Below are 26,705 nucleotides of genomic sequence, written 5' to 3'. Positions count from 1 at the left end.
ATGCTAATATGCATGTAACTGTATTACCAAGCCCAAGCTTATTCTGCTCACCACATGACAGGCCAATAAATCAGATGAGTTGGATCAAGGAATAATGACTTTAATCAGAAAGCTAGCTGACCGAGAAGATGGCAGACTAGCATCTCGAAAAACCATCTTCTGTCAGTCTGAATTCGGGGTCCTTTTATACAAAAGAGGGGGAGGGGCCAAATGTGGCACCAACCAATGGCTGAGTGGGGTCTCTATAGCTCATGCCTGCCCCACCCCTGTTACAGACAGAGAGCCCAGAATTCAACCCAAATGGAGGTGGTCAGTTAATTTATGAAAAGGGGCCAAGGACACACCAAGGGGAAGGACAAAAGTCCCCACAATAAACGGGGCTGGGAAACCTGGGTACCACATACCACATGTCATCTACATCACACACAAAACTGACTAAGAACCCAGTTTTCCACATCAAGCCTTCCTGGGTCCTCTGAAGATGGAACTCCCCCTCCCCCACTCCAAGCAGTCAGTGGCACACAGAAAGCTACTCCCCACTTTTCCTCACTTCTCCTTCCTTTTTCCTCACCTTTTCCTCCTGGTGTCACCTGTGTCCTCAGGAAACCAAGCTCTGTCAGTGTGGATGCAGCCCTACTTTATCAGGAAGCCTAAGCCCCACTTGGTCTTGAAGAACCAGACTCCCATTCAGTGTGGACACAGCCCAGTGTTGTCCTGAAGCCAAAACCCCAGTGAATCCTAAGAAGACTGAGCTCCTGTCTGCAGAGACACTGACCCGGGAATCCCTGCCGAAGCCCTGGAGGTGCCTGAGGAGACGGAACTCATTTCAGCTGCCTGAGCAACCAAGTCCAAAGGTGGAATGCGCGTGCGCATTAGGTCAGAGAGGCGGGCTCGGCCCACTGTGGGCGGTGCGGGCACTGCAGGCCCTGCCCTCCTCACAGCTCACTGGATGCTGGACTCCCTGACGGCAGAACGGCTGAATCTGTTCAACTTTGGGCAGTCGCACTGAGATGGAGACTATATCCCATAACTTTTCTAAAAATAGTTAAGGAACAGATGCAAAGTTTAAACTTGCACCAAATACACTCAAAATTATTCATAGATACATTTTAAATACAAAATGAATCAAAATTTCAGGAGAAAACATCAAAGAAAATCAACACGAGCTTGGTTTTGGTCATGTAGATCATGAGCTTTGAGCTTTAACACACAACACAAAAAAGCAATCCAGAAAGATAAACAAGGAATATGATGGACTTTATAAAGTTAAAGATTTTGACTCTGTGAAAGACCTTATTCAGAAAGTCAAAAGGCAAGTCACCAACTGGGAGAAAAACAGTTGCAAACACATATGTAGTAAAAATTTGTCTCAAAATAAAAAACAATAACACAGGGCTTCCCTGGTGGCACAGTGGTTGAGAGTCCGCCTGCTGATGCAGGGGACACGGGTTCGTGCCCCGGTCCGGGAAGATCCCACATGCCACAGAGCGTCCATGGCTGCTAAGCCTGCGTGTCCGGAACCTGGTGCTCCTCAACGGGAGAGGCCACAACAGTGAGAGCCCCACGTACCACAAAAAAAAAACCAAACCAAACAAAAACAGAAAAAAACAAACAAAAAAAATCCATTTAAAATAGATGTACGTCTATTAAAAATAGATTATACGTGACATGATACTCTATATAGAAATTGCTGAAGGCAACACCCAAAAACAAATAGAATTCATTGGGAAATTTAGTTAAGTTGCAGGATACAAAATTAACCTACAGAAGTCAGTTGAGGCCTCAGAGAGATGGAGAGGGAGGAAGGGGAAGAGGGCCAGTTATGCTTACACCTAACTCTCACCCTGACTACACTCACCACTTACATTCAACATGGTCTAGGAAGTCCTGGCCATAATAATTAAATGGAAAAAAAAAAAAAGAGGAATCCAATGGCAGAGGAAAAAGTTAAACTGTCACTCTTTGTAGATGCCCTGTTACTCCGTATAGGAAATGGTGAAGGTGACACCTAAAAACAAATAGAACTCATCAGAAAACTCAGTTTAAGTTGCAGGATACAAAATTAATCTACAGAAATCGATTGCATTTCTATACACTCACAAAAAACTATCAGAATGAGAAATTAAGTAAACAACCCCATTGACAATGACATTAACAAAAATGAAATACCTAGGAGTACATCTAACCCAGGAGGTAAAAGAGCCATACTCAGAAAACTGGAAGACATTGATGAAAGAACATGGAGATGACACAAACAAATGGAAAGATATACTGTGCTCATTGATCAGAAGAATTTGTATTGGTAAAACGATTCCACACCCCCAAGGCAATCCAGAGATTCAATGCCATTCCTTTCAAAATATCAATGGATTTTTCTCAGAGGACTACAAAAAAGAATTCCAAAATGTGTATGGAAACAAAAAAGAACCTAAATAGTCAATACAATCTTAAGAAAGAAGGACAAACTTGGACATACCATGCTGCCTGATTTCAAAATATACTAGAAACCTAGACTCATCAAGACAGTATTACTTACTTACTTACAAGTAAGTATTACTTACTTTTATTCGCACAAAAGTAAGTAATACACATAGATCTATGGAACGAAACTGAGAGCCCAGAAAGAAACCCATGCTTATATGGTCAATTCATCTATGACAAAGGAGGTGAGAAGACACAATGGGGAAAAGATAGCCTCTTTAATAAATGGTGTTGGGAAAACCTGACAGCTACATGCACAAGAGTCACACTGGATTCCTTTCTCATACCATCTACAAAAACAACCTTAAAATAAATCATATACTTCAATGTAAAACCTGAAGCCATAAAACTCCTAGAAGAAAACATAGGCAGTATGCTCTTTCACATCAGTCTTAGCAATATTTTTTTATTGTTCTTCTCAAACAAGGGAAAGAAAAGTAAAATAAACCAATGGGACTCCATCCAACTGAAAAGGTTTTCAACGGCAAAGGTAACCATCCACAAAACAAAAAGGCAGCATACTGAATGTGAGAAAATATTTGCAAACAATGTATCTGATAAGGGGTTCATATCCAAAACAGACCAAGAACTCACAGAACTCAACCTCCAAGAAACAAAAACCGTAACCCAAACCCTGACCCCTAACCCTAAACCAAACCCTGACTCTAAATCTAACTATATATATATATATATATATACATGCATACATTCATACACATACCTACACACATGAGAGACAGAGGAAGAGAGAGAGACAGAAACATAGAAAGGCAGCAAGAGAGCAAGAGAACACAAGAGAGAGGAAATGAGTAAAAGACACAGACTTTTCCTAAATCCATCCATAGGCTAGAACCAATCACAGTGTCCATCCATTCTGGAGGGGTGGGGATTTATACAAGGATATGTGACCAGGAGGCTAGACTGCTGGGAGCCATTGTAGAGGCAGCCCACCCCGGAGGCCAAGAGGAGACACTTGAACCAGGAGAACCTGGAAGATTGTAAACCAGAGGGGGCAATGTGTGAATTTTATTTACTTTCAATCCTCCCACAGGGGGACTGGGAAATAGGCAGGAAGGGGAGTGACTTTCTCTAGGTCCCAGAGCAGACCTAGGCCTGTTTCAGTTGTATTCTGTGCTACACCAGCCCTTTATGGAATACTTCCTTTGTTCAGTCTGTGCATGAGCTCCATGTGATACCAGCCCATGGTTTTTACAGGCACTGTAAGTGTTTATAGGTCTATACACCTGATGACTTCCCTAGAATGTTGCCAGAATGGCTGCCACTATGCAGATGGGGAGACTAGGGTGGGCCTGAGAGGCCCATGGCATTTGTCCAGGGTCACATCATGGGTGAGGAGGAAAAACTGGGTCGGAAACCAGCTGTGTCAACAGAGCTGGACCCTAGCCACACCCAAGCCGCCCCACGGCTGCAGGTCAGGCTAGGTTGATGTCACAGCGTGTGGACATGGCACGGGGTGCAGAGGTGCCCTTGGGGAGCTTTGTATAAGGAAAAAGCCTGGGCAAGGGGACCCCAGGCAGTGACCTCACATCCCTGGCAATAGAGCCCAACAGAACATGGAACCTGGGTAACCAGGCATCCACATCCTAGAGGAGCCCCATAACCAGCTCATGTGGTTGGAAACATGATTTTCTGTGTCCCAATATCCCAAGGCCATAGCCTCAGGAAAGGTCTCAGTGCCAGCGTCTTCCAATGCTGTCGACATTGGGTCAGGTCCCACCCCAGATGCCGTTGACTCTTTGCCCAGAGGGACCCAAAGGTAAGCCAGGGAGGCCCCGAGCAGGCCACCCAAGCCAGGCCACAACTCTGATTCCACTCGGGTAGCCCTCTGTCTCTTCCCTGGATGTATGGAGGTGGGGGCTTCTGTGGGGTGGGTCTGCCTCAAGCAAGAACAGGCCAATGAGGAGTCAGAAACCTAGTGGGCTGGTCATGTCTACACTCCAAGTCCAAGATGGCTGGACAGGATGGGAAGAGAGAGCCCAGACAGCGCCTTTCTGCCTGAGGGTTGTTCTAAGCCCTCTAGGTGGATCTCTTTCCTCCCGGCTAGATATGTGAGCAGACACAGGTCTGTGCCTGATCTGGGAGCAGAAGGTCGAGTGGGCAGAAGAAGCAGCGATAATGGCCGGGCGATGCCCTGATCCCGCCAGGCTGGGCTGGCTGCTGGTCACTGTCATTGCAAAGCCCCCCATAGGAGATCGGCAAGGAGTTCCAATTAGGACACCTGATCCAGCTCCCCAAGTGAGGAGCTGAGGCGTGCCACACTGCCAGTAAGGGCTCACACAGCTTCCATGTGAGTGTGGCCATGGAGGGTCCTCCAGCACCACAGCCCAGAGGTCAACGGGGAGGGCCTCCTGTCCAGACACCTCCCACAGTGTCCAGAAGTCCCAGGCTTCCACAGGGCTGGAGCACCGTGTCAACCTTCCCCTGAGTCAGCTGGAGGATCTGGAGCCCACCAAGGCAGAGCACAAAGGTGAGATGGCTGGGGGTGGGGTGCATGAGAATTCTGGGCCACACAGAGAGGAGTGTCCAGAGGCTGGGGTTTGGCCCAAAGCAAGGGCTGGCCTCAGACCGTCCATCTGGTGGTGGACTTCAGTCAGAGAAGACCTCCTGTATGAGTTCCTGGGCTGGGAATTCTCTGGAAAGCTCTGGGAAGAGTTCTGTCCTTGGAAAGGCACATGGAAAGGCAGGCATGTGGGTAAAATTTACTTCTCTCACAGGTGCAGCTGGAGACCCAGTGCCAGATGATGATTTGCCAACTGGGAAGGGAGAACATGTACCTGCTTTTGCAGGAGACCGAGATCCAGATGGTGGTTTACCACCTCTGTAGAGAGGACCTTCAACTGCTTTTGCAGGAGACCCAGAGCCTGATCAAAATTCACCACCCCTGCAGAGCCTGCACTGCTTCCTGCAGGAGACCCAGAGCTATTTCAGAAATCATCATCCCCACAAGCAAAGCCACCTCTGCCACCATCATTGCTGTCAGCTCCCAATCTACACCATCAACCTGCTCCCCCACCTGAAATTTACTTTCCTTCCCTGTATTTGTTTGTGTTTGGGTCTTTTTAAATTTTATATTTAGTTTTATCTATTCTTCCACATTTTTATGGCATACTCTACTTAAGTGTAAAGTAATAAAATTTAAATATCAACATTTTCTATTTTCAGTTGCAGTTCAGGAGCATTAAGTACATTCACAATGCAGTATAACCATCACCACTTTCTAGTTGAAGACTGTTTCATTCCCCAAAGTAAAACCCTGTATCCCAAGCATGCACTCCCCATTCTTCCCTCCCGCAGCCTCTCACACCCCTAATCCTTTCTCTGCTTCTTTACTTCTTCTGGATGTTTCCTACAATGAAACCATACAAAAGTTGGCTTTTTGTGTCTGTGCACTTATTTTAAGAGGGAACTGGTGAATATTTTTGTTTTTATTTGAAATAGCATTTTGGTTATTTGAGAGGGAAATCCAGGTGGATTAAAGAGGAGATGTACAAAACGAAGACCTTTTAGTAAATACGTGCATAATCTCAGGGTGGACACTGCTAAGTGTGACACCAGAGCCAGAAGTCAGAAGAAATGTTTAGCTCTTCTTGTGGCAAAAACACACCAGAAAAAAACTGGAAAAGCATTCCTCATAACCCAAGGCCAGAGAAAGGCGGATAAGACTTGTACACTGAAAACAACAATAGCTTGTTGAAAGAAATTAAGAAAGGCCTAAATTCATGGGAAATAATCCCATATTCATGGATCAGAAGGCTTAATTCCGTGAAGATGGCAGTATTCCACAAATAGATCTAAAGATGCAAAGAATCACTATCCAAATCCCAGGTAGTGTTTTGCAGAAATTGACAACCAATCTAAACTTCATGTGGAAAATGCAAAGGGCTCGGAATGGATAGATCAAGGAATCTTGAAAAAGAAGAACAAAGTTGGAGGTATGGAAAGCCAGGCAGAACCCCAATGTTGGTAGAAAGACAACTGAAGCTGAAGATACTTGAGATTCAACTGATGCAGAACAAAAGCCTTCTTGGAGCTCCCCTCATCTGAGTAAGAGCTGAAACTTCTGAGAAATGACCACAGCCAATATATTCCCTCTTCAGGGTGGCTTCTATTCCAGGAGAAGGACCAAGAGTAACCCTACCATAAATCCCTTCTGTGGGGTGTTTTATGGTGCTGAAGAAGATGCAAAGATCACTCATCCATGGACAAACATTATAACAAACGTTCTTAAATCTCATTGTTTTGCAAATAACCTGTTAGTCTTTCCTGAAGAAACCTATCTGTTCTTCCCATAGAAGCCAATTCTCCCCTCTCCTTTTCCCCTAGTAAGTTAGGTTGATAAGCCTTTAACTTTCACAATTTAACATGTGAGTGACTTTTTGGATTGGCTCCTGTGTGCATAGAAATAAACCTTTTCTCTTGTTCATATTTTCTTTATTTATTTTGGCTGTTTTGGGGAGTGACACTGGATCATGGGGGATGCTCTTTTTTCATCTTCTTTAGTGAAAACATTTTGTCCATGGTTAAGCTATAAAAAGGCTTCTTGGTTTTGAGTCATATTTGGAATAGGTATACCTTTGGAAACCCCCTGGCAGGAAGAAACATCTTCAGTACTGCCAGGAGAATTTACTGGTTGTCTTGACCAAACACCTGATAAGATGATATTTGCAAGGATTTTATTTTAAAGGCTTTCACCCTAGAACAAAGATCCTATTCAAACCTCTTTGATGATCAAACTGAAAGAAAGATGAAGGAGTATCATGGCTAGCCTAAGATCACTTCCTTAACAGAACAAGAGAATGGAAATCAGATTTAGAGAAAAAATTGAAATCCACCATCAACCCTCCCACCCATTTATACAGTGTGTTCATGCAGTCTTCCAGATGGCCCCCTGGAGAAAATCCTCACCAAGATCCCAAATGGACAGATCCTGGTCCAGAACCACCTGCTAATTTTCAGAACTTGGCCCAGTTGGAGGGTAGCTATTCCGGCTATTCCGGCCTGAGAGGAGCTATTTGTGAGTTCTCCTCTGCTAAGACCACCTGGCTAAAGTAGAACCACACGCTCTGAGGGAGAGAGAGCACATGGAGCCTTTGCAGAAGGATCCATGAAAACATCCAAAGGCACAGAGCTCTAAATCTGGACACAGGAATCTTCTGATTTACATCTTAGTTGGAAATCTTCTCCTTGATATAAAGAGTCAACTTCAAGATAGTGAAGTTGGATGGGCAGGTCAGCCTCTTGAATATGCAATTCCTTGAAAAATTAAAAAACAACCATCCTTCCTTTACTAATCTCGTCGATACAGAAACAGAAATGTGGTTCTAGGGGGAATTCAAAGCCCACCCACCCTTCTTACCGATATTAAAGTCTCCATGTTCTTCTCAGGTCAAGGTATTGGGAAAATAACTGTTCTGCACTCAAGAAAGAAGAAAAACTTAGATAGTAATTTCCCTACACCTCTGATAATAGGATATATGCCCCAGAAGCTCTTTAAAGTGCTTACGTCCTTCCTCAGGCCCTTCTGCCAGCAACAGCTGTGTCGTCCACGTCCTGAGAACCAAGTCTTTAAACGTGAACATGCAAAGAAATAATTCTAACTTGAGAGTGCTTTGCTACCTGAGACTGAAAAGAAAAATGCTGATGGTAGACAAACTGGATATTTTTATCCACTCAGATGGATTTTCAAAACTAACAAGATTGCCACAAGGTTTTTCCAAAAATTCCTTTGACCAGAATTTAGTCCACAGCCTCCATAAGATTACATATCAGGGCAAATCTAAATCTGAAAAGTCTTCTCTGCAGATATTAGTAAAAATCTTTATCTTTCACTAAGCAAGTAATCATTCTTGGTCCATCTTCCAGAAACACAGTTCACAGCCAACTCTTTTATATAAACAGATGATTCTGGATTATGCAGTTTTACTGACTCATGGCTAAAATTTTGGAAAGAAGTTATATCTAGTGGCATTTGTATTATTATTCTTTGTCTTTTATTACTAGGGATGGAGGTGGGGAGGCCTCAATCAAGAACCTGGGAGGGAAAGTTACTTTTCCCATATGCATACAATGGAATACTATTCAGAAATAGAAAGGAATTAACCATCAACCATGCAAAAAACGTGGGTGAATCCCACATGTATATTGCTAAGTGAAAGAATTCAGTCTGAGGAGGCTTCACACTGTAGTGCTCCATTTCTGTGACATTCTGGAACAGGTGAATCAGAGATGGTAAACAGGTTATGGTGTGGGGGTTGAAATATTCCATGTGATACTTAAGTGATGGATACCTTCCATGAGGCATTAGTTTAAACCCATGGATTTTTACAACCCAACGAGTAAATCATAATATATTCAAATTTAGTTTTTAAATTTTTTAGGATATGGGAGTGTCACAGGATGGAATAGAGAATGTGACAAAGAATCTAACTTGTTTAGAAATGTATGAAAAAAACTCACTGTTGGGTGGTGGGGCAAAAGATATTTGACCTAATTAACTATGGAAAAGACTGGAATCTTGTAGAACAAAGGCAAATTGTGCCATCCATAAATACTGGACTCTGTAAGTTCTTTCCCATGGTGGTAGGAGTTAACAATACTGAAACTACTATATCTGTAATCCAGAATGGAGTAAGCAGTGAATTCAATGGAGGATAAATGGTGGAAATCAGATTTCTTACCGTTGGAGTGGGAGGTTACAGACAAGCAAAGAAGGTTACGATACCCATGTAAAAATGGATAGATTTCATTTCCTCAATTTTAAAAACTTTTGTTCATCAAAAGGTGCTATCCAGAAAGTGAAAACATAACCTACAGAATGGAACTAAATATTTGTACATGATATATCTGACAAGAGCCTGTTCTTCAGAACACATCAAGAACTTTTACAAATCGTCAACAACAAGAAGACAACCCAATTGTTTGAATAGAAAGGGACTTGAACATACCCTTCTCCAGAAAAGAAATGCAAATGGTCAACAAGCACATAAAAAGATGTGCACAAGAAGAAAGGAAACCCACGAGGTAGAACTATGTCAGAGGAAAGCAAGAACCCATGGAAAGAGCTTTCAGTAGCAAAGCAGGAGTGAACTGAACAACCAAATACTGTTCTGCTGAATTGTAACCAAAAGCTTAGAATAATGATCTGGGTGGAGTGTCCACCCTGTTAAAAATAAATTTTATATATATATATATATATATGTATGTATATATATATATAGAGAGAGAGAGAGAGAGAGAGGGAGAGAGAGGGAGAGAGAGAGAGTGTTTGTGTGTTTCATGAGAACTGTTGAATGAACTGTGAGGAAGAACTCCAAATAGTTGATGTAGATACTCAGTCATTCATTAAGGGGGTGGGGCTATCTCCCCTGTCCTGAAGTGTGGGGGCCGCATAGTGACTTCATCTTAAAGGAGATACACAGTGCAGACTTAAGGAAAAAGTGATGTCACAGTGGGGGAAACCTTACAAACAGTACCTAAGCCAGGAAGACAAAGTTAACATGAACAGTGATAAGTTGCTTTGATGTATGTTCCCGTGATATAAAGTCATGAGAAAGCACTTAACCTCTGGGATCTGCTTCCTCAATACCCATGAGTCTATTCTAATCACAAGAAAAACAGCAAGTAAATCTCAGTGTGGGACAGGCTACAAAATACCTAACTGTCTCCTCCTGAACACTGTCTAGGTCACTGAGAGAAGGATAGTGTAAGAAAATGTCGAAGCCAAAGAGATCCGAAAGTGACATGATGAGTCAATGACATGTGATACCCTGGATGTGATCCTAGGGCAGAAAAACGGAGAATAAAAGGAACCTGAATAAAATATGGGTTTTAGTTCATAGTAAGGTATCCATATTTGTTCATTGATTGTGACAGTTCTGTAGAAAACTAGAATGAGAGGTGAAATTAAAAGTTAAATAAGAACAAGCTACTGCATCAACCTGTAAATCTAGAATAAAAGGGTGATTTCCTCATAACACACAAACAAAATTAACCCTCAGGTATGGAAAATACAAGCAGACCCATTAACCATCCTATGACCCTTTCTCCCTGATCATTTCCAAAGAAGATAAAATACTGAAGCATAAATTAATACAATTTTTAATTTACCTACTCTTGGCTATTACTATAGAGAGTCTAATAATATTGGGGTCTGTTGAAAAACGTGTTTGCCACGTTGAAAAATTGTGCAATGAAGGATACATATGCCAGTATAATTATAAAATGGTGTATTCATAAATGTGCTAGTCTCCTTTGGAATGCTGACATTTGGTGGTTCACAATCTCCTACTTCCTAATTTTCACTAGAAATTAAGGTTATAAAGGGTAAGAATTCTAATATATTTACATGAACTATTGGGAATAATAAGGGTGAAGTAAAAACTGTGTTCAAAATATGCAAAGAAAATAAATTGGTTTTTGGTAAGGAAGGGTAAAAAAGGTATTATGGATGTGGTTTTGGTGAGGTGAAAGAACAGGTTGTTTTTGCCCTAAAATAATTTAGAGGTTGTGTCAGTGTTCCAGAATGCATAAGAGGGATTAGGGACAAGAGCCTGAATGGGAAAATAAAGTTGTAACAGGTCTGTGGAAAAGAGAGAAACTTGTATGATCAAGCTGGCTAAGATTGAATAAACTTATTTATAAGGTTTGTTTGTTTGTTTTTAATAAGGCCAACAGTGTAGGATGGAAAACTAGAATTTGCTTTATCTCTGTCAAAATGACCAAGTTTCTTGTATTATCAGTCTGTTTTAATAAGAGATTGGAAAAGATTTTTCTTTACCCTTTGAGTAATCTGCCTAGGAAACAACTATTTTGTGCCTTAAAGTAGTTTCCTGTACTTCCTGTTGTCTTTATCGTGTCTTTGGTTAGTCAACAAAATCAAGAATTCTCTGTATTGAAAGAGATATGGTTTTTGTTCTTTTACAAACATATAACTTTTTTTTTTGCCTTTGAAATATTTTATTGTCACTTTGGTTAAATAGATAAGAAGGATTGTTTCATAGTGATCTGTAATTCTATTTAATTAAATGTTCAAACATTTTGACATTTTGGACAACATCCTGAATCAATTTCTAAATAAAGTTTTATTGACTTTGAACTGACTGAGATTTCCCAGAGGGCTCCTGGAAAATCTCAAAGGATTTCTTCTCACACCTTGTAAAAAGATAGATGTTAAACTAATTAGGTTTACTTGATATACTAAATTACACAGAAAGCACTGTCAAACAAGAAGCAGTGTTTATGAAGGAGGATGATGGAGGTGAAGGTACACGTTACCCGGGAGGAAATTAAGAAGGAGCCAGAGAAGCCCATCAATAAAGAGAAGACATTCCTGCTGCTGCTGTGTGTCTTCACCACCAGTAACTTCTCCCACCACGGAATGGACACGTTCTCCTGCAGAAATGTACAATCCAGTGAGCTACAGAGCTACACTTGGTTGAATGCAACCTTGAAAGAACTGACTCGTTTAGTAAAAGAAGTCTACCCAGGATCTAGAAAGGGTACATAGATCAATTTTGCAATTGTTTTATGGAACTTAAAAGATTCAGGTGTCAAATAAGAAGACTGGCAGCACCATGTCTAGGAGAAAGAAGACTTTGTAACCCTGCAGTCTCAGAAGTTCCCTGTAGGAGATCACTTTGACATAACAATCACCCCTCTAAACGGGGCACTTCCTCCTTCTGACTATATGCAACCCTATTAAATTTTATTTAAAATTTCTTATGAAAAAAAGAAGGAATGTTTAATCTTCTTTAGTTTATATTTTTATGGATATATGCTATTAATGTTTCCAAAATTGTATAAATTTCCTAGAAATATGTCAATGTCTTTGTTGTCCATGAAATGTCCAGTTATAATGTAATTAGTCATAATTCCAGTTATTATCTTAAAATGTTATGTCACTGAAACAATCAAATTTCCTAGTCAGTTGCATTAAAGTGAACTCTCATCAGTTCTTTAATCCTGACCATCTTAAGCCTTTTGTCATTCATAGTTATCCTTTTACTCTGATGCTTTCTGAAAGCTCTTACAGTCAGTTACACACAAATGTGCTTCATCATCAACAAAAAAGGAAAGATTTAGTGGAGACTTTGATGTGTTGCTGAACTGCTGACCCCAAATCAAGCAAAATAAGAGTGAATTACATGTGACTGAATGAACTGATAAAGATGATTATAATTTTTCTAAACTTTTGTTTGAAACATGCTGGTTCTTTAATGACTTATATTCCAGATTGAGAAACCATCTTGCCCTTTTTTTAACAAGCTATCTGTAACTTGCAACAGTTTAATACATTAAGCCTTTGTAAATTAAAAATAATATACATTTATCTTTTCTCTCTCCCTGATCCCTCTGGAATTTAGCAACTGTTACTGAATACAGTTCACCCTTGAGTAACATGGGTTTGAACTGCATGGGTTCACTTATATGCAGATATTTTTTTTCCCTTGTAAATATTACAGTACCACACGACCTGGGGTTTGTTGAATCCAAGGGTTCAGAACTGCAGATATGTTTTCCTTTATTCATCCATCCATTTCCAAATATTTGTCAAGTGCTCACTAGAGATTGGCACTGAGCTTAGTCAGTGGAGATGCTGTAATGAAAAGAAGGAATGTGCTCATTGTCCTAAGGGAAAATGCATGGTGGGAAGCAGACATTAAACAAGTAATAACAGTAAGAACCATATACATCAAATGGGATAACTGCTATAATGGACTGACAGATACACACTAGTAAATATAAAATAGACAACAAGGACCTACTGTATAGCACAGGGGACATAATGTATATATAACTGAATCATTTTGCTGTACACCTGAAACACAACATTGTAAATCAACTAAACTTTGATTTTTAAAAGTGCAGATTGTTAAAAGGGCAGTCTTGAGTCACTCTTTAGTGATTTAACCTCTTAGACATAACTCGTTGAACGGAAAGGAAGGAATCCAAGCCAGGTAGATCACTTAGAGTGTATGCTGGTCATTCTTCTTTTGCCTCTGCCCCATCTCTTATCTCCTTACCCTGCAATTCTGTTCCTTTTTTATCCTTCCCTGCCCTGCTCTGTGTCCAGGGGGCTGACCAGTATCAACTTACTGGGATTCCCTTGCCCTCTGGCTGCCAGTGGTTCTGGAGTATGGAGCACAGAGGTCTAGATGTTACTTTGTTCTCTCTCTGCCTCATCACTGTGGATTTTTCAGTGGATGGGTCTGTCTTTAACTACAGCTCTTTGGGGGAAAAACCTCATCCTCCAGTCTTCCCTCTTCTTTCTCCCTCTGACCTAGTGACGATAGAAACCTCCTCCTGTTGCTAGATCTTGGGTGCCTTAATCTCCATTACTGGTTCTTTAATTTTTTCCTCCATCACTCTCAAACCGCCCTTAATTAAATTCTGCTGAAAAATAACAGCCAAGTAAGCCCTCTGTTTTCTGCTGAGACTCTGAATGATACAGAGTGCTTCTCTATTAATTTGCAATTAGAACCAAGAGGATTAACTGTATTCTTCTTTTCATGGCAATGAAGTTATTTGCATAAATTCTATAACAATCTATTCTCCTTGTAACAGGACACAATTAGAAACATCGATTTATTACCAAGGCTTTGCCTGAAATGTCATATTTAGAAAAATGTAGATAGAACCAAACCATTTTCAGGAACTATGTTGATTTTGTGGGGTCAATGCTTACAAAGTCCCTTGAAAATAACTGGTCTGGTACCTGGCTTACAGGGTTCCCAGGCTTACCGTGGGAAGTGAGGAAGGGAGTTCACTTCCTGACAAACTCAGGAACCTTAGCCTATTTGGAGGACATTGAGAAGAGAGAAGTTCACCCAAATCGAGGTATTGCAGGGGAAATATGATGGTGAGTCCATGGCTTGGCTTCCTAGACTTGAGAGGCTTTTAAAAATTGAATCTGATAGAAAGCCCAGAAATATACCCAGGCACTGATGGTCAACTAACCTATGACAAAGGAGGCAAGGATATATAATGGAGAAAAGACAGTCTCTTCAATAAGTGGTGCTGGGAAAGCTGGACAGCTACATGGAAAAGAATGAAATCACAACATTCTCTCACACCATATACAAAAATAAACACAAAATGGATTAAAGACCTAAATATAAGACCAGATACTAGGGGCTTCCCTGGTGGCGCAGTGGTTGAGAGTTCGCCTGCCGATGCAGCGGACACAGGTTCGTGCCCGGTCCGGGAAGATCCCACGTGCCGCGGAGCGGCTAGGCCCGTGAGCCATGGCCGCTGAGCCTGCGTGTCCGGAGCCTGTGCTCCACAACGGGAGAGGCCACAACAGTGAGAGGCCCGCATATCCCAAATAAATAAATAAATAAATAAAAGACTGGATACTATAAAACTCCTAGACAAAAACATAGGGAGAACAATTTTTGACATAAATCGCAGCAACATTTTTTTGAATCCACCTCCTAGAGTAATGGAAACAAAAGCAGAAAGTAAACAAATAGGACCTAATAAAACTTAAAGGCTTTTTCACAGCAAAGGAAACCATAAACAAAACAAAAAACAGCATATGGAATGGGAAAAAATATTTGCAAATGATGCGACAAATGAGGGATTAGTTTCCAAAATATACAAACAGCTTAATATCAAAAAATGCATGGGGGCTTCCCTGGTGGTGCAGTGGTTACGCATCCGCCTGCCAATGTAGGGGACACAGGTTCGAGCCCTGGTTCAGGAAGATCCCACATGTCGCAGAGCAGCTAAGCCTGTGCGCCACAACTACTGAGCCTGCTCTCTGAAGCCCGCAAGCCACAACTACGGAGCCCATGTGCCACAACTACTGAAGCCTGCACACCTAGAGCCGATGCTCCACAACAAGAGAAGCCACCGCAATGAGAAGCCTGCGCACCACAACGAAGAGTAGCCCCCACTCGCCACAACTAGAGAAAGCCCGTGCACAGCAATAAAGAAACAAAGCAGGCAAAAGTAAAAAAAATAAAATTTTAAAAAATGCGTGGGAGACCTAACTAGACATTTCTCCATAGAAGACATAGGGATGGCCAACAGGCACATAAAGACATCACTAATCATTAGAGAAATGCAAATCAAAACTACAATGAGGTATCACCTCACACTAGTCAGAATGGCCATCATCAAAATGTCTACAAATCATAAATTCTGGAGAGGATGTGGAGAAAAGAGAACCCTCCTACAGTGTTGGTGGGATTGTAAATTGGTACAGCCACTATGGAGAACAGTACGGACTGGAGGTTCCTTAAAAAACTAAAAATAGAGTTATCATATGACCCGGCAATCCCACTCCTAGGCATATATCCTGAGAAAACAATAATTCAAAAAGATACATGTACCCCAATGTTCACAGAAGAACTATTTACAATAGTCAGGATATGGAAGCAACCTAAATGTCCATCGACAGAGGAATGGATAAAAAAGATGTGGTACATATACACAATGGGATACTATTCAGCCATTAAAAAAAGAATGAAATGATGCCATTTGCAGTAACATGGATGGACCTAGAGATTATTATACTAAGTGAAGTAAATCAGAGAAGGACAAATATCATATGATATCACTTATATGTGGAATCGAAAAAATAATACAAATGAGCTTATTTACAAAACAGAAATAGACTCACAGACATAGAAAAAAAACTTATGGTTACCAAAGGGGAAAGGAGGGGGAGGGATAAATTAGGAGTTTGGGAATAAAGTATACACACTATATATAAAATAGATGTATAGCACAGGGAACTATACTCAATATCTCGTAATAACCTATAATGGAAGAAAATCCAAATATATATATATATGTAATATTTACAAATACATAAATATTTATAACTTAATCACTTTGCTGTATACCTGAAACTAACACAACATTGTAAATCAACTATATTTCAATAAATTTTTAAAATAAACAAATAAAAATTGAATCTGAGATTCCCTATTAACAGTTCCAGCAATACAAACTGCTCTGCTCTGAGAAATACCACAACAGTGACACGAATGTACGTGCTGTCACTGAAGGCACTCAAGCTGCAAACACATTGAATGATTTGCAGATTTTTTTTAAAACAACATTTTTGTTTTTTAGTTTTTAATTTTGGCTGTGCCAGGTCTTAGTTTTGGGATCTTCGTTGCAGCATGTGGGATCTTTAGTTGCAGCATGAAGGATCTTTAGTTGCGGCATGCAGGCTCATAGTTGCAGCATGCGAACTCTTAGTTGTGACATGTATGCAGGATCTAGTTCCCCGACTAGGGATCAAACCCGGGCCCCCTGCATTGAGAGTGCAAAGTCTTACCCACTGGACCATCAGGGAAGTCCCGATTTTCAGATATTAAATCATTCTTGCATCCCTAGAATAAATCCCACTTGATCATGGTGTATGATTCCTTTAATGTATTCTTTTTTTTTTTTTTTTTTTTTACGGTACGCGGGCCTCTCACTGTTGCGGCCTCTCCCGTCGCGGAGCACAGGCCCCGGACGCGCAGGCTCAGCGGCCATGGCTCACGGGCCCAGCCGCTCCGCGGCATGTGGGATCTTCCCGGACCGGGCACGAACCCGTGTCCGCTGCATCGGCAGGCGGACTCCCAACCACTGCGCCATCAGGGAAGCCCTCTTTTAATGTATTCTTGAATTTGGTTTGCTAATATTCTGTTGAGGATTTTTGCATCTATGTACATCAAGGTCCTTCTTGATATTCTTAAAATCGGAATTTAAAATATTATCTCAGTGAAAAATTACAGGTAAATGCAAAAATATCAAGAAAGTGAAAGAGTCCTTAGAAATAAATGATAAGGAATAACAGATAAAAGGAACAAGGACTCAAAATAACTTACTTTCCATAAGAATTTTAGCTCTTCAGAGGAATTCTCATTAAAATCAATGTAAAAGGCAAGCTTTAGATTAAAATTTAAAACTTTTGGGGGTACTATATTTCCATGGTGAAATGGAAACGTAATTTATGTATAAGATATTAAGGAATACTGTTTTCAAAAACTTTTGATGACTTGGATAAGTACTAATATTAAGTGAAAAGGTAACTAGGAATATAAGATGATCGCATCTAATTTAGATGAAATATAGATATGCTGAGCGGTAGTTCTCAAATTTTTAAAAAGGTTTTAGTGTTAATACAATGGGAAGGATTCCATAAACATGCTTTGGTTTGATATTCTGTTTTCTTTCAACCAGACACACAGAGCTGCGATGCAGACCAGGTGTGACCAACACTTTCCCACGCCACCCCCAGTGCATCCTGAGAGGCATTGACTTTCTGTCCTGGAGCCCAGTGCCTGACTCAGGGGCTCCATAAATGCTCCCTGATATACTGCACTTGGGAAGAAGCCTATTTTTCCATAGTGTGAAATAATAGGAAAATTACTTCCACTAGAAGATTCCCCCCTAAACGTTGAATCTTACAAATTTGGTTTTGATCTACCTGCAATCCTGTGAAGATATCTGAGTTTAGATGTGGCCTCCTTTTTTTTTTTTTTTTTTTGCGGTACGCGGGCCTGTCACTGTCGTGGCCTCTCCCGTTGCGGACAGGCTCCAGACGCGCAGGCTCAGCAGCCATGGCTCACGGGCCCAGCCGCTGTGGCGTGTGGGATATTCGCGGACCGGGGCACGAACCCGTGTCCCCTGCATCGGCAGACTGACTCTCAACCACTGCGCCACCAGGGAAGCCCTAGATGTGGCTTCTTTTGCAACAGAACCAGGGAACCCTGAACACTCCTGTCATTTCTCATGTGACCACCAGAGGGCAGTGCGTGGCTGCTAGTGACAATCACACTGCCCCCCACCCCCCCCACCCCACCCCCCCGTCAAACCTTTTACAAACAGTCTTCCTCAGAACATGTTTTATAGCCTTAGAGCATTTCTTTGAGGATTATTTAATTTCCTTTTATTCTTCAAACCTTTGGAATCTAATGAAAACTCCTTACAAATAACAACTAAAGGTAATGCACTGGATGGGAGATGCCCCTCCTTACACAGGCAGACAGGTGAAATTATGTGTGTCTGAATGAGATGGACCCTTGCCTAACATAAAATTTAAAAATTCATCCAAAATGGATCAAAGACCTAAATTTAGGAGCTAAATCTATAAACTTATAGAAGACAACATAGGAGCAAATCTTCATGACTTTGGATTTGGAGTCGGTTTCTTAAAGGTGACACCTTTCATAAAGGGTCACCAACATGACTGCTTTCCATTTGGCTCTTAGTGTGCCTCAGGCCCCAGGCAAGAATTATACAGGTCATTTCTCCAGTAATTCTCCCAAAACCCATTAAGCAGTGCCAGTTATTTTCTCCATTTTAGAGATTGGGCACTGAGGCTCACAGCCTTGCTCGATCTCCCAGCTAAGAAGAGGCTGAGCAGGGACCAGAGTGCAGTCTCTCTGCCCTTGGACCTTACGCTCTCTCCACACTGCTTCTCCCTGGATTCCTCCAGAAATCGGATCCCCAGACCTTGAGAACTCACTGAGATCTGGGGCGGGGCCACCACTTATGCATGGAGCTTGGTTTTTTGGCCAGGAACGACCCACCCTGGCCACTGGGGGCCCTCGTGGTGCCAGGATCAGCCGATATCTGGGCAGAAGGAGGTCTCTCTATGGGCACCAAGAGTAAAGGTTGTTGTATTATCAGAGCTGAGAAGTCCCCCTGCAGCATCTGGTTGCAGCCTGCTTGTCAGGTGGGCCCTACAGGGGTCTACTGAACACTGGGTTCAAATCCTGCCGCTGCCGGTCTGTGGGGCAGAAAATGGGGCAGTTTATTTCGGCTCCATTCCCTCATCAGTCAAACAGGGACAGTGTTTCTACATTCTTCCTGGGGTTTTAAGAGATTCAATGAGACGATTCATGTCTGGAAAAGAGACCTAGGTAAGGACTGGATCATCCTTAGCTGTACCTGCTGATATGACCTCCCTGCAAGCCCTCTGCTGCCCTGGGCTCCCTGCCTCTGCCCACTTTGTTCCCTCTGCTGAGGACCCAGCTCCCTCAGACTCAGATGATTCTCCAGAAAGCCTTTTTCTCACTCCCATTGGCTGGGATGTCCCTTGTCCTGCGGTGGGGAACAGCACTGGGGCTCACGCCATCAGACTCAGGGCATCCCTGGAGCTGGATATGAGCCTGTGGCTGAGGACGATGAGGTTCTGAGTGTGCAGAGCTGACCCTGGAGCTCCGTGCATAGTGCCGTCTCCTCCTCGGACCACAGGCCGGGACGCCCAGCAAAGAGGGTCCCTCCTTCCAAGCAGCCACAGTGAGCTGTGCTGAGCTCCCTGGGGTGCCTCCCACCTCCCCTGTGCCTCGCCCCGAGACAGCATCTCAGGGTCCCGCAGCCACCGGGGGCAGGGGGCAGTGTCTTCTCGCGGGTCGATATTGAAAGTCAGTTTCTGGAGAAGAAGTTAGTCTTTAATGGAAACAACACTGGGAAGAATCCGGGCCTCTTCATACAAACCAACACTGAGCCTGAGCCCGTAACCGTGACGGCACTGCCCCTGCCGTGGGGACCCTGTCCCGTGGTCCTCACTGCTCTCCACCCCGGTTCCATCAGGGGCGTCCCTCTCTTACCCTCAGGGGAGCCCTGAGTGTCCTCCCTGTGAAGGTCTATGTTCTGTGCATGGGGACCCATCTCTTGGCCGAGGAGAGAGAGATCGCTGACCCGCAGCCACAGATAGAGCGCCCTCTGTCCTCACCTTGAGGGAGGTGAGGGCTCCCCCCTTCTCCTCACCTGGCGTCTTGGGCGGGAAGCAGAACGCCACCCCACGCAGAAGCTGAATGTGAGGGGTGCCAGGGCTGGGGGCTGGCGCAGGTCCGAGCCAGGGGTCACTGCTGGGGAGCCCGAGGGGTGCTCAGGGGCGGTGCCGCCTCCAGAGCCCCCAGCCCGAAGCTCTGACCTTCCCGCAGCTCCCAGGGCGCCCACGTGCTTTACTAAGGCCTCTCCTGCTCACACAAGCTGCAGCGGTTCTTGCTGTAGCGGCTCAGAACTTCGTCTGGCCTGAGCACAGTCAAAGCCACGTCTGTAAGTCGCCCACCTGCTCTGAGAGGTGCTCTCTTGGGAAGAAGGAGCCCCACCTTGGAGAGGGAGGGAACGGCCGGGCCTGAAGCCTCCTCTGGCCGGGAAGCAGGGCATGCGTTCTTGGCTTGGAAGCGGAGTTAGGAGCCGAGGGTTGGGTGGCTCCCGGGTGGGGCCGGGCAGGGCTGGGTGTGTCACTGGACCGGCAGGGCTAAGATGAGCTCCGGGAAACAGGACAGGGGAGTGGGGCGGGAAACCTGGGCCAGGGGACTGGGATGGCCCCTCCCTGCTCCGCGGGTCACTCTCAGACACTCTGAGGGCCTTCACTGCCCAGTAGGCCACCTCCCTGCCTCAGGTGGAGCTCCGGGCTCTCGGGATCCCCTGCTTTCCCAAACGAGGCGCAAACTTGATGAAGAGACACAGATAGTGGAAACTGCAGCCAACACCTAAAAACACGTATGAATTGTGTTCCCCAAATTCCACTTATAGGGACCAGTCCTTAAAAAAAATAGAGACTGAAGGATGCAGATGTACAGTACAATTAGTAGAGCGAAAAACTGGGAATGGCCCAATTGTGAACAGCCGGGGCTGCTGAGTAACATGGAATGTGTGGCCACCGATACAGGACAAGGGATGCAGGACTGACATGCATGTCCACCTGTGAGGACATCAGTTTACAGAAGCAGACAGCCCTGGAGCCTCACCACCCTTACCCTCTTGTGCGCACACGCGCACACACACCCCACTGCACTGTCAATTGGAAAAGACTGGGAAAATGGAAACCACTTGTTAAGGACAATTATTTCTTTTTTTCAGATTTTATTTTATTTTCCCCCAGTTTTATTGAGGTACAGACACACAGCACTGTATAAATGTAAGGTATACAGCGTACCAATCCGACTTACAATCATCATGAAGTTTAGCGACTGTCCATCCTCTCATATAGACACAAAATAAAAGAAACAGAAAACATGTATCTTCCCTTGTGAGGAGGGCTCTTAGGATTTACTCTTAAGAACTTTCATATATAACACACAGCAGTGGTAACTGTATTTATCATGTTGGACATCACATCCCTAGTACTCATTTATCTTTTTTTTTTGAATTTTTGAATTTTATTTTATTTATTTTTTTATACAGCAGGTTCTTATTATCTATTTTATACATATCAGTGTATACATGTCAGTCCCAATCTCCCAATTCATCCCACCACCATCCCCTGCCGCTTTCCCCCTTGGTGTCCATACGTTTGTTCTCTACATCTGTGTCTCTGTTTCTGCCCTGCAAACAGGTTCATCTGTACCATTTTTCTAGGTTCCACATATATGCATTAATACATATTTGATTTTCTCTTTCTGACTTACTTCACTCTGTATGACAGTCTCTAGATCCATCCACGTCTCTACAAATGACCCAATTTTGTTCCTTTCTATGACTGAGTAATATTCCCTTGTATATATGTACCATATCTCCTAGTATTCATTTACCTTATAATTGGAAGTTTGTACCTTTTCAACCACCTTCATTCAGTTCCCCTTCCCATCACCCCCCACCTCTTGTAACCACAGATCTGGTCTTTTCTTCTATGAGTTTGTTTGTTTGTTTTTCAAAGTATATTGGACCTTGAACACTATGTTAGTTCCTGGCACACAACACAGTGTTATGTCTATACATTTCAAAATGATCATCATGATTAGTCTAGTCACCATCTGTCTCCAGACAAAAATATTAAACTATTATTGACCATATGCCCCACTAATACAATACATTTCATTCCCGTGACTCATTTATTTGTAACTGGAAATCTGTACCTCTTCATCTCCCTCACCTATTTCTGGCATCCCCATACGACTCTTCCTTCTAAAAACTACCTGTTTGTTCTCTGTATCTATGAGTCTGTTGCTATTTTGTTGTTCGTTCTTTCATTTGTTTTGATTTTTAGATTCCACACAGAAATAAAATAATATGATATTTGTCTTTCTCTGTCTGACTGATTTCGCTAAGCATAAGGTCCATCCATGCTGTTGCAAATGGCAAAATTTCATTCTTTTTTGATAGCAGAGTAATAGTCCATTGCGTGTGTGTGTGTGTGTGTGTATGTGTGTGCGTACCACATATTTTTTAATCTATTCATCTGTCAATGGGCACTTAGATTGCTTCCATATCTTGGTTATTGTAAATAACGCTGTTATGAACGTTGGGGTGCATATATATCCTTTTGAATTAGTGTTTTTGTTTTCTTTTGATAAATACCTAAAAGTGGAATTGCTGGGTTGTATGGTAGTTCTATTTTTAGTTTATTTAGGAACCTCAGTACTGTTTTCCACAGTGGCTGCACCAATTTACATTCCCACAAACAGTATATAAGGGTCCCCTTTTCACCACATCCTCTCCAACATTTGTTATTTGTGTTCTTTTTGATGACAGCCATTCTGACAAGAATGAAGTGATATCTCATTGTGGTTTTGATTTGCATTTGTCTGATGATTGATGATGTTGAGCATCTTTTCATGTGTCTGTTGGTCATCTGTATGTTCTTGGGGAAATGTCTGTTCAGCTCTTCTGCCCATTGGGTTTTTGTTTTTTGTTTTTTGGGGGTTGAGCTGAATGAGCTCTTTGTCTATTTTAGGTGTTAAGCCCTCATCAGAGACATTGTGTGCAAACATCTTCTCCCATTCAGTAGGCAGCCTTTTCCCTTTGTTGATAGTTTCCTTCACTGTGCAAAAGATTTGAGTTTGATGGAATCCCATCTGTTTATTTTTGCTTTTGTTTTCCTGGCCTGAGGAACATATCTGAGAAAATATTGCTAAGACCGATATCAAAGTGCATACTGCCTATGTGTTCTTCTAGAAGTTTTATGGTGTCAGGTCTTACATTTAAGTCTTTAATCCATTTTGAGTTTATTTTGTATCTGGTTTAAAAGGAAGATAATTATTTCTTGGTAGAAGGAATGTATCTTCTTTTCTTATTTTTATTTATTTATTTTTAATTAATTTATTTTATATTTGGCTGCATTGGGTCTTTGTTGCTGCACTCAGGCTTTTCTCTAGTTGTGGCGAGTGGGGCCTACTTTTCGTTGTGGTGCACGGGCTTCTCATTGTGGTGGCTTCTCTTGTTGCGGAGCACGGGCTCTAGGTTCGTGGGCTTCAGTAGTTGTAGCTCTTGGGCTCTAGAGCGCAGGCTCAGTACTTGTGGCGCAGGGGCTTAGTTGATCCATGGCATGTGGGATCTTCCTCGACCAGGGCTCAAACCCATGTCGCCTGCATTGGCAGGCGGATTCTTAACCATTGCACCACCAGGAAAATCCCTCACAGGTCTTTGTTTTTGTTTTTTGGTTTTTTTGCCAGGCTCATGTGGTTTAATGAGTTTTACTTATTGGATAAAAGTGTCAATGTTGTGATGGGAAAAAAAACAAACGCAGCTCCAGTCCTCGTTTCAACCCTGTCACAGCCCAAAGGGGACTGGCCCAGTGGAGACCATGGCCACCCAGAGCCACTGTGGGGGTGGGGCCGTCTCAGGGCAAGGGGAGAGTAGGGCAGTGCAGCCTCACTCCTTGAACTTCCACTCCTGGCGGCACATGGGGCAGTGCTGCTGCACCTGCTGCACGTTGAGCCACTTGAGGATGCAGTGCATGTGGAAGCAGTGCGAGCACTGGCCCCACGCCAGCGGGCAGTCTTCACCTGGCACCTTGCAGTCCAGGCAACAGCCATTGAAGGCCATCCGGCAGATGCCGCAGTTCTCGTCGTTGGCCACCCAGAGCCAAGTGACCACGCCGTTCCAGCACTTGATCTTCACCTTCATGGTGCGGGAAGCCCCTGCCGACCTAATCGCGCGCTGCCCCACCCGCCTTCAGTTGGCAGCGCCGGCGCCGCGCGGGAAGGTATGTCAGGTCTTTTTTAATTTACAAAATTTTTAGTTTTTAAGGAAGTTTCTGGCAAAGATAAAATCAAGCAAAATCTGCTCTTCATAGCCTACCCTCCCCAAATTTGGGGCCCAAACATACATATGCAGATATGCATAGAATAAGTAAACACCTTGGAATTATTATACCTTGATAAAGAGCATAAAGAATTAAAGAACCTGCTCTAGACAGTGAACGTTTAGCATTTTCTGTTGTACTGTAAAGGGGGTGAAAACTATTAGAGGAACAATTTAAGCTCTGAAGCTCGGAGCTGCAAGTGTGGATATCCAGTGGCACTCACCCAGGGTAATCGTTGAAAAGATTCTGGGAAGAAACTGAGAACCTTACAAAATAGCCATAGTAATAACACCTTCCCTTTATGTATTGAAGATAGTATTATCTGTTAGAAAATAGAAACTTCTCCTTGGAGTTAGATTACTATGATGTTCACATACAAAAACTAGATTGGAACATTCATTTTCATACAAGGAAAAATGTTTTTCAGACATTTATTAAAGTGATATTTATATTTATTATTAAAGTGACATTTTTCCTGATCTATCACAGGCCGAAAACCTCCAGTGTACAGAGCTTGCTAGCATGGATTAAATTTCTGTGATAATTATCCTGGAAATCATATTAGCAAGGACCAAAAATCGATAGGGCAACTGTGTGCAATTTTCCTCAAGACATCCCTCATGGCGCAGTGGCAAAGAATCTGCCTGCCAATGCAGGGGACACAGATTCGAGCCCTGGTCCAGGAAGATCCCACATGCCACAGAGCAACTAAGCCTGTGCGCCACAACTACTGAGCCTGCACTGTAGAGCCCACGAGCCACAACTACTGAACCCGTGTGTCTCAACTACTGAAGTCCACATGCCTAGAGCCCGTGCTCTGCAAAAAGAGAAGCCACCACAATGAGAAGCCTGCACACAGCAACAAAGAGTAACCCCCACTCACTGCAACTAGAGGAAGCCCATGCGCAGCAACGAAGACCCAACGCAGCCAAAAATAAATAAATAAAATAAATAAATTTACTAAAAAAAAAAAAAAAAAAAAGACAGTCGGTGTCCATTCTACTCACTCAAATGACAAACAAACCTGGGTTTGAACACTGAAGGGCAGAAATGCCTCTTCAACACCAGAGTTCTGGAAAATTCTCATACCTTTTTTGTAACATTCCAGGAATTGGCTAAGTGGCAATGTGGGTTATGAGACTGCAATGATACCATTGGAATTCAATGAATAACTTTAAAAAAAAGCCTCACATACTTTCTTTTTCTTGAACAGCTTTATTGAGACATAATTTACAAATTATATAATTCACCCATTTAAAGTGTACAATTCAATGGGTTTTAGTATATATTCACTGAGTTGTGCAACTATCATCACAATCAATTTTAGAATATTCTCATCACATTCCCCCAAACCCATACCCATTAGCAGTCACTTCCCACTTCCCCCCAACCTCTCCCAGCCCCTGGCAACCACTGATCTGATTTCTGTCTCTATGGATTTGCCTGCTCTGTGCATTTTATATCAATGAGATCATATGAGATGTGGGAACTTTTTTTTCTTGAGGGAAGGGGTAGGGAAAGAGCAATGGTCTGCTTTTCTATTATTGTAAATTTCTTGTCATATAATATTTATAATCCTTCTGTCCCTAAATATTGTCTTCCTAATTTCCATCCCAGCTGGTAATGGAAAAGAGGATGGTTCCTGACTGGTTATGGCATGGTGTTCTGCTGCACAAAGTGCGTGCTCCACTTGGACACTGCAGGAAGTGGAGGGTGTGGCAGACGTCTCTGCTCTAGTCCCCTGTTCTGCCTGTGGGTCCCCAGCCTCCTACATCACCTAACCAGGTAATAGGAGAAGCCAGATGTGTAAGGATAAGCTGGACGTCTGTGAGAAAGACTTGAGAGTCAAACACCAGAGAAATTAGTTCAAACATCAAGTAGAAGGGACAACAGCAAGAATGGAGAGGTGATGCAGCGTCTAGTGTTTAGACAGAAATCAGATCAGATTAACAGCAGGTAAAAAACAAGCAATCAGTGTCCACAACGTTTTCCCAGACGCTCTGATAGCCTTAGTCTAGAACACAGCTATTCCACTGGGAAACACTGAAGGGCCAATGGTCCCTTATCATTGAGTCTTTGTGTTCCGGGAGAATGGACAGGCATCCTTGGTTGCCTTCAAAATAGTCATTTTCCCCATCCCACCTCCACAACACACATCCCCGCCTCCATTCCGGCTACGTATAGGTCTGCCAATGCCAGATACTATATTCCCATTCCTCCT

General features: G+C 42.9%; 1 long non-coding RNA gene and 1 pseudogene across 2 annotated transcripts; one reads left to right on the top strand and one right to left on the bottom strand.

Moving 5' to 3' along the window:
• Positions 1-1,540: 1,540 nt before the first annotated feature.
• On the top strand, positions 1,541-5,875 carry LOC113613356 (uncharacterized). Its single transcript, XR_003430202.1, has 2 exons — positions 1,541-4,969; positions 5,217-5,875. It is a non-coding gene; the product is annotated as an uncharacterized LOC113613356 (long non-coding RNA).
• A 17,965-nt stretch (positions 5,876-23,840) lies between these two features.
• Positions 23,841-24,348, bottom strand: LOC113613369 (anaphase-promoting complex subunit 11 pseudogene; annotated as a pseudogene). Its single transcript, XR_003430208.1, has one exon. The product of XR_003430208.1 is annotated as an anaphase-promoting complex subunit 11 pseudogene (transcript).
• Positions 24,349-26,705: the final 2,357 nt, after the last annotated feature.

Source organism: Aethalodelphis obliquidens, unplaced genomic scaffold (assembly GCF_003676395.1).
Source record: "Aethalodelphis obliquidens isolate GAN/ISIS:26980383/991018 unplaced genomic scaffold, ASM367639v1 scaffold87, whole genome shotgun sequence".
Taxonomy (NCBI): Eukaryota; Metazoa; Chordata; class Mammalia; order Artiodactyla; family Delphinidae; genus Aethalodelphis; species Aethalodelphis obliquidens.
The sequence above is the reverse complement of the archived record's forward strand: the minus strand, read 5'-3'. Positions and strand labels throughout refer to the sequence as shown.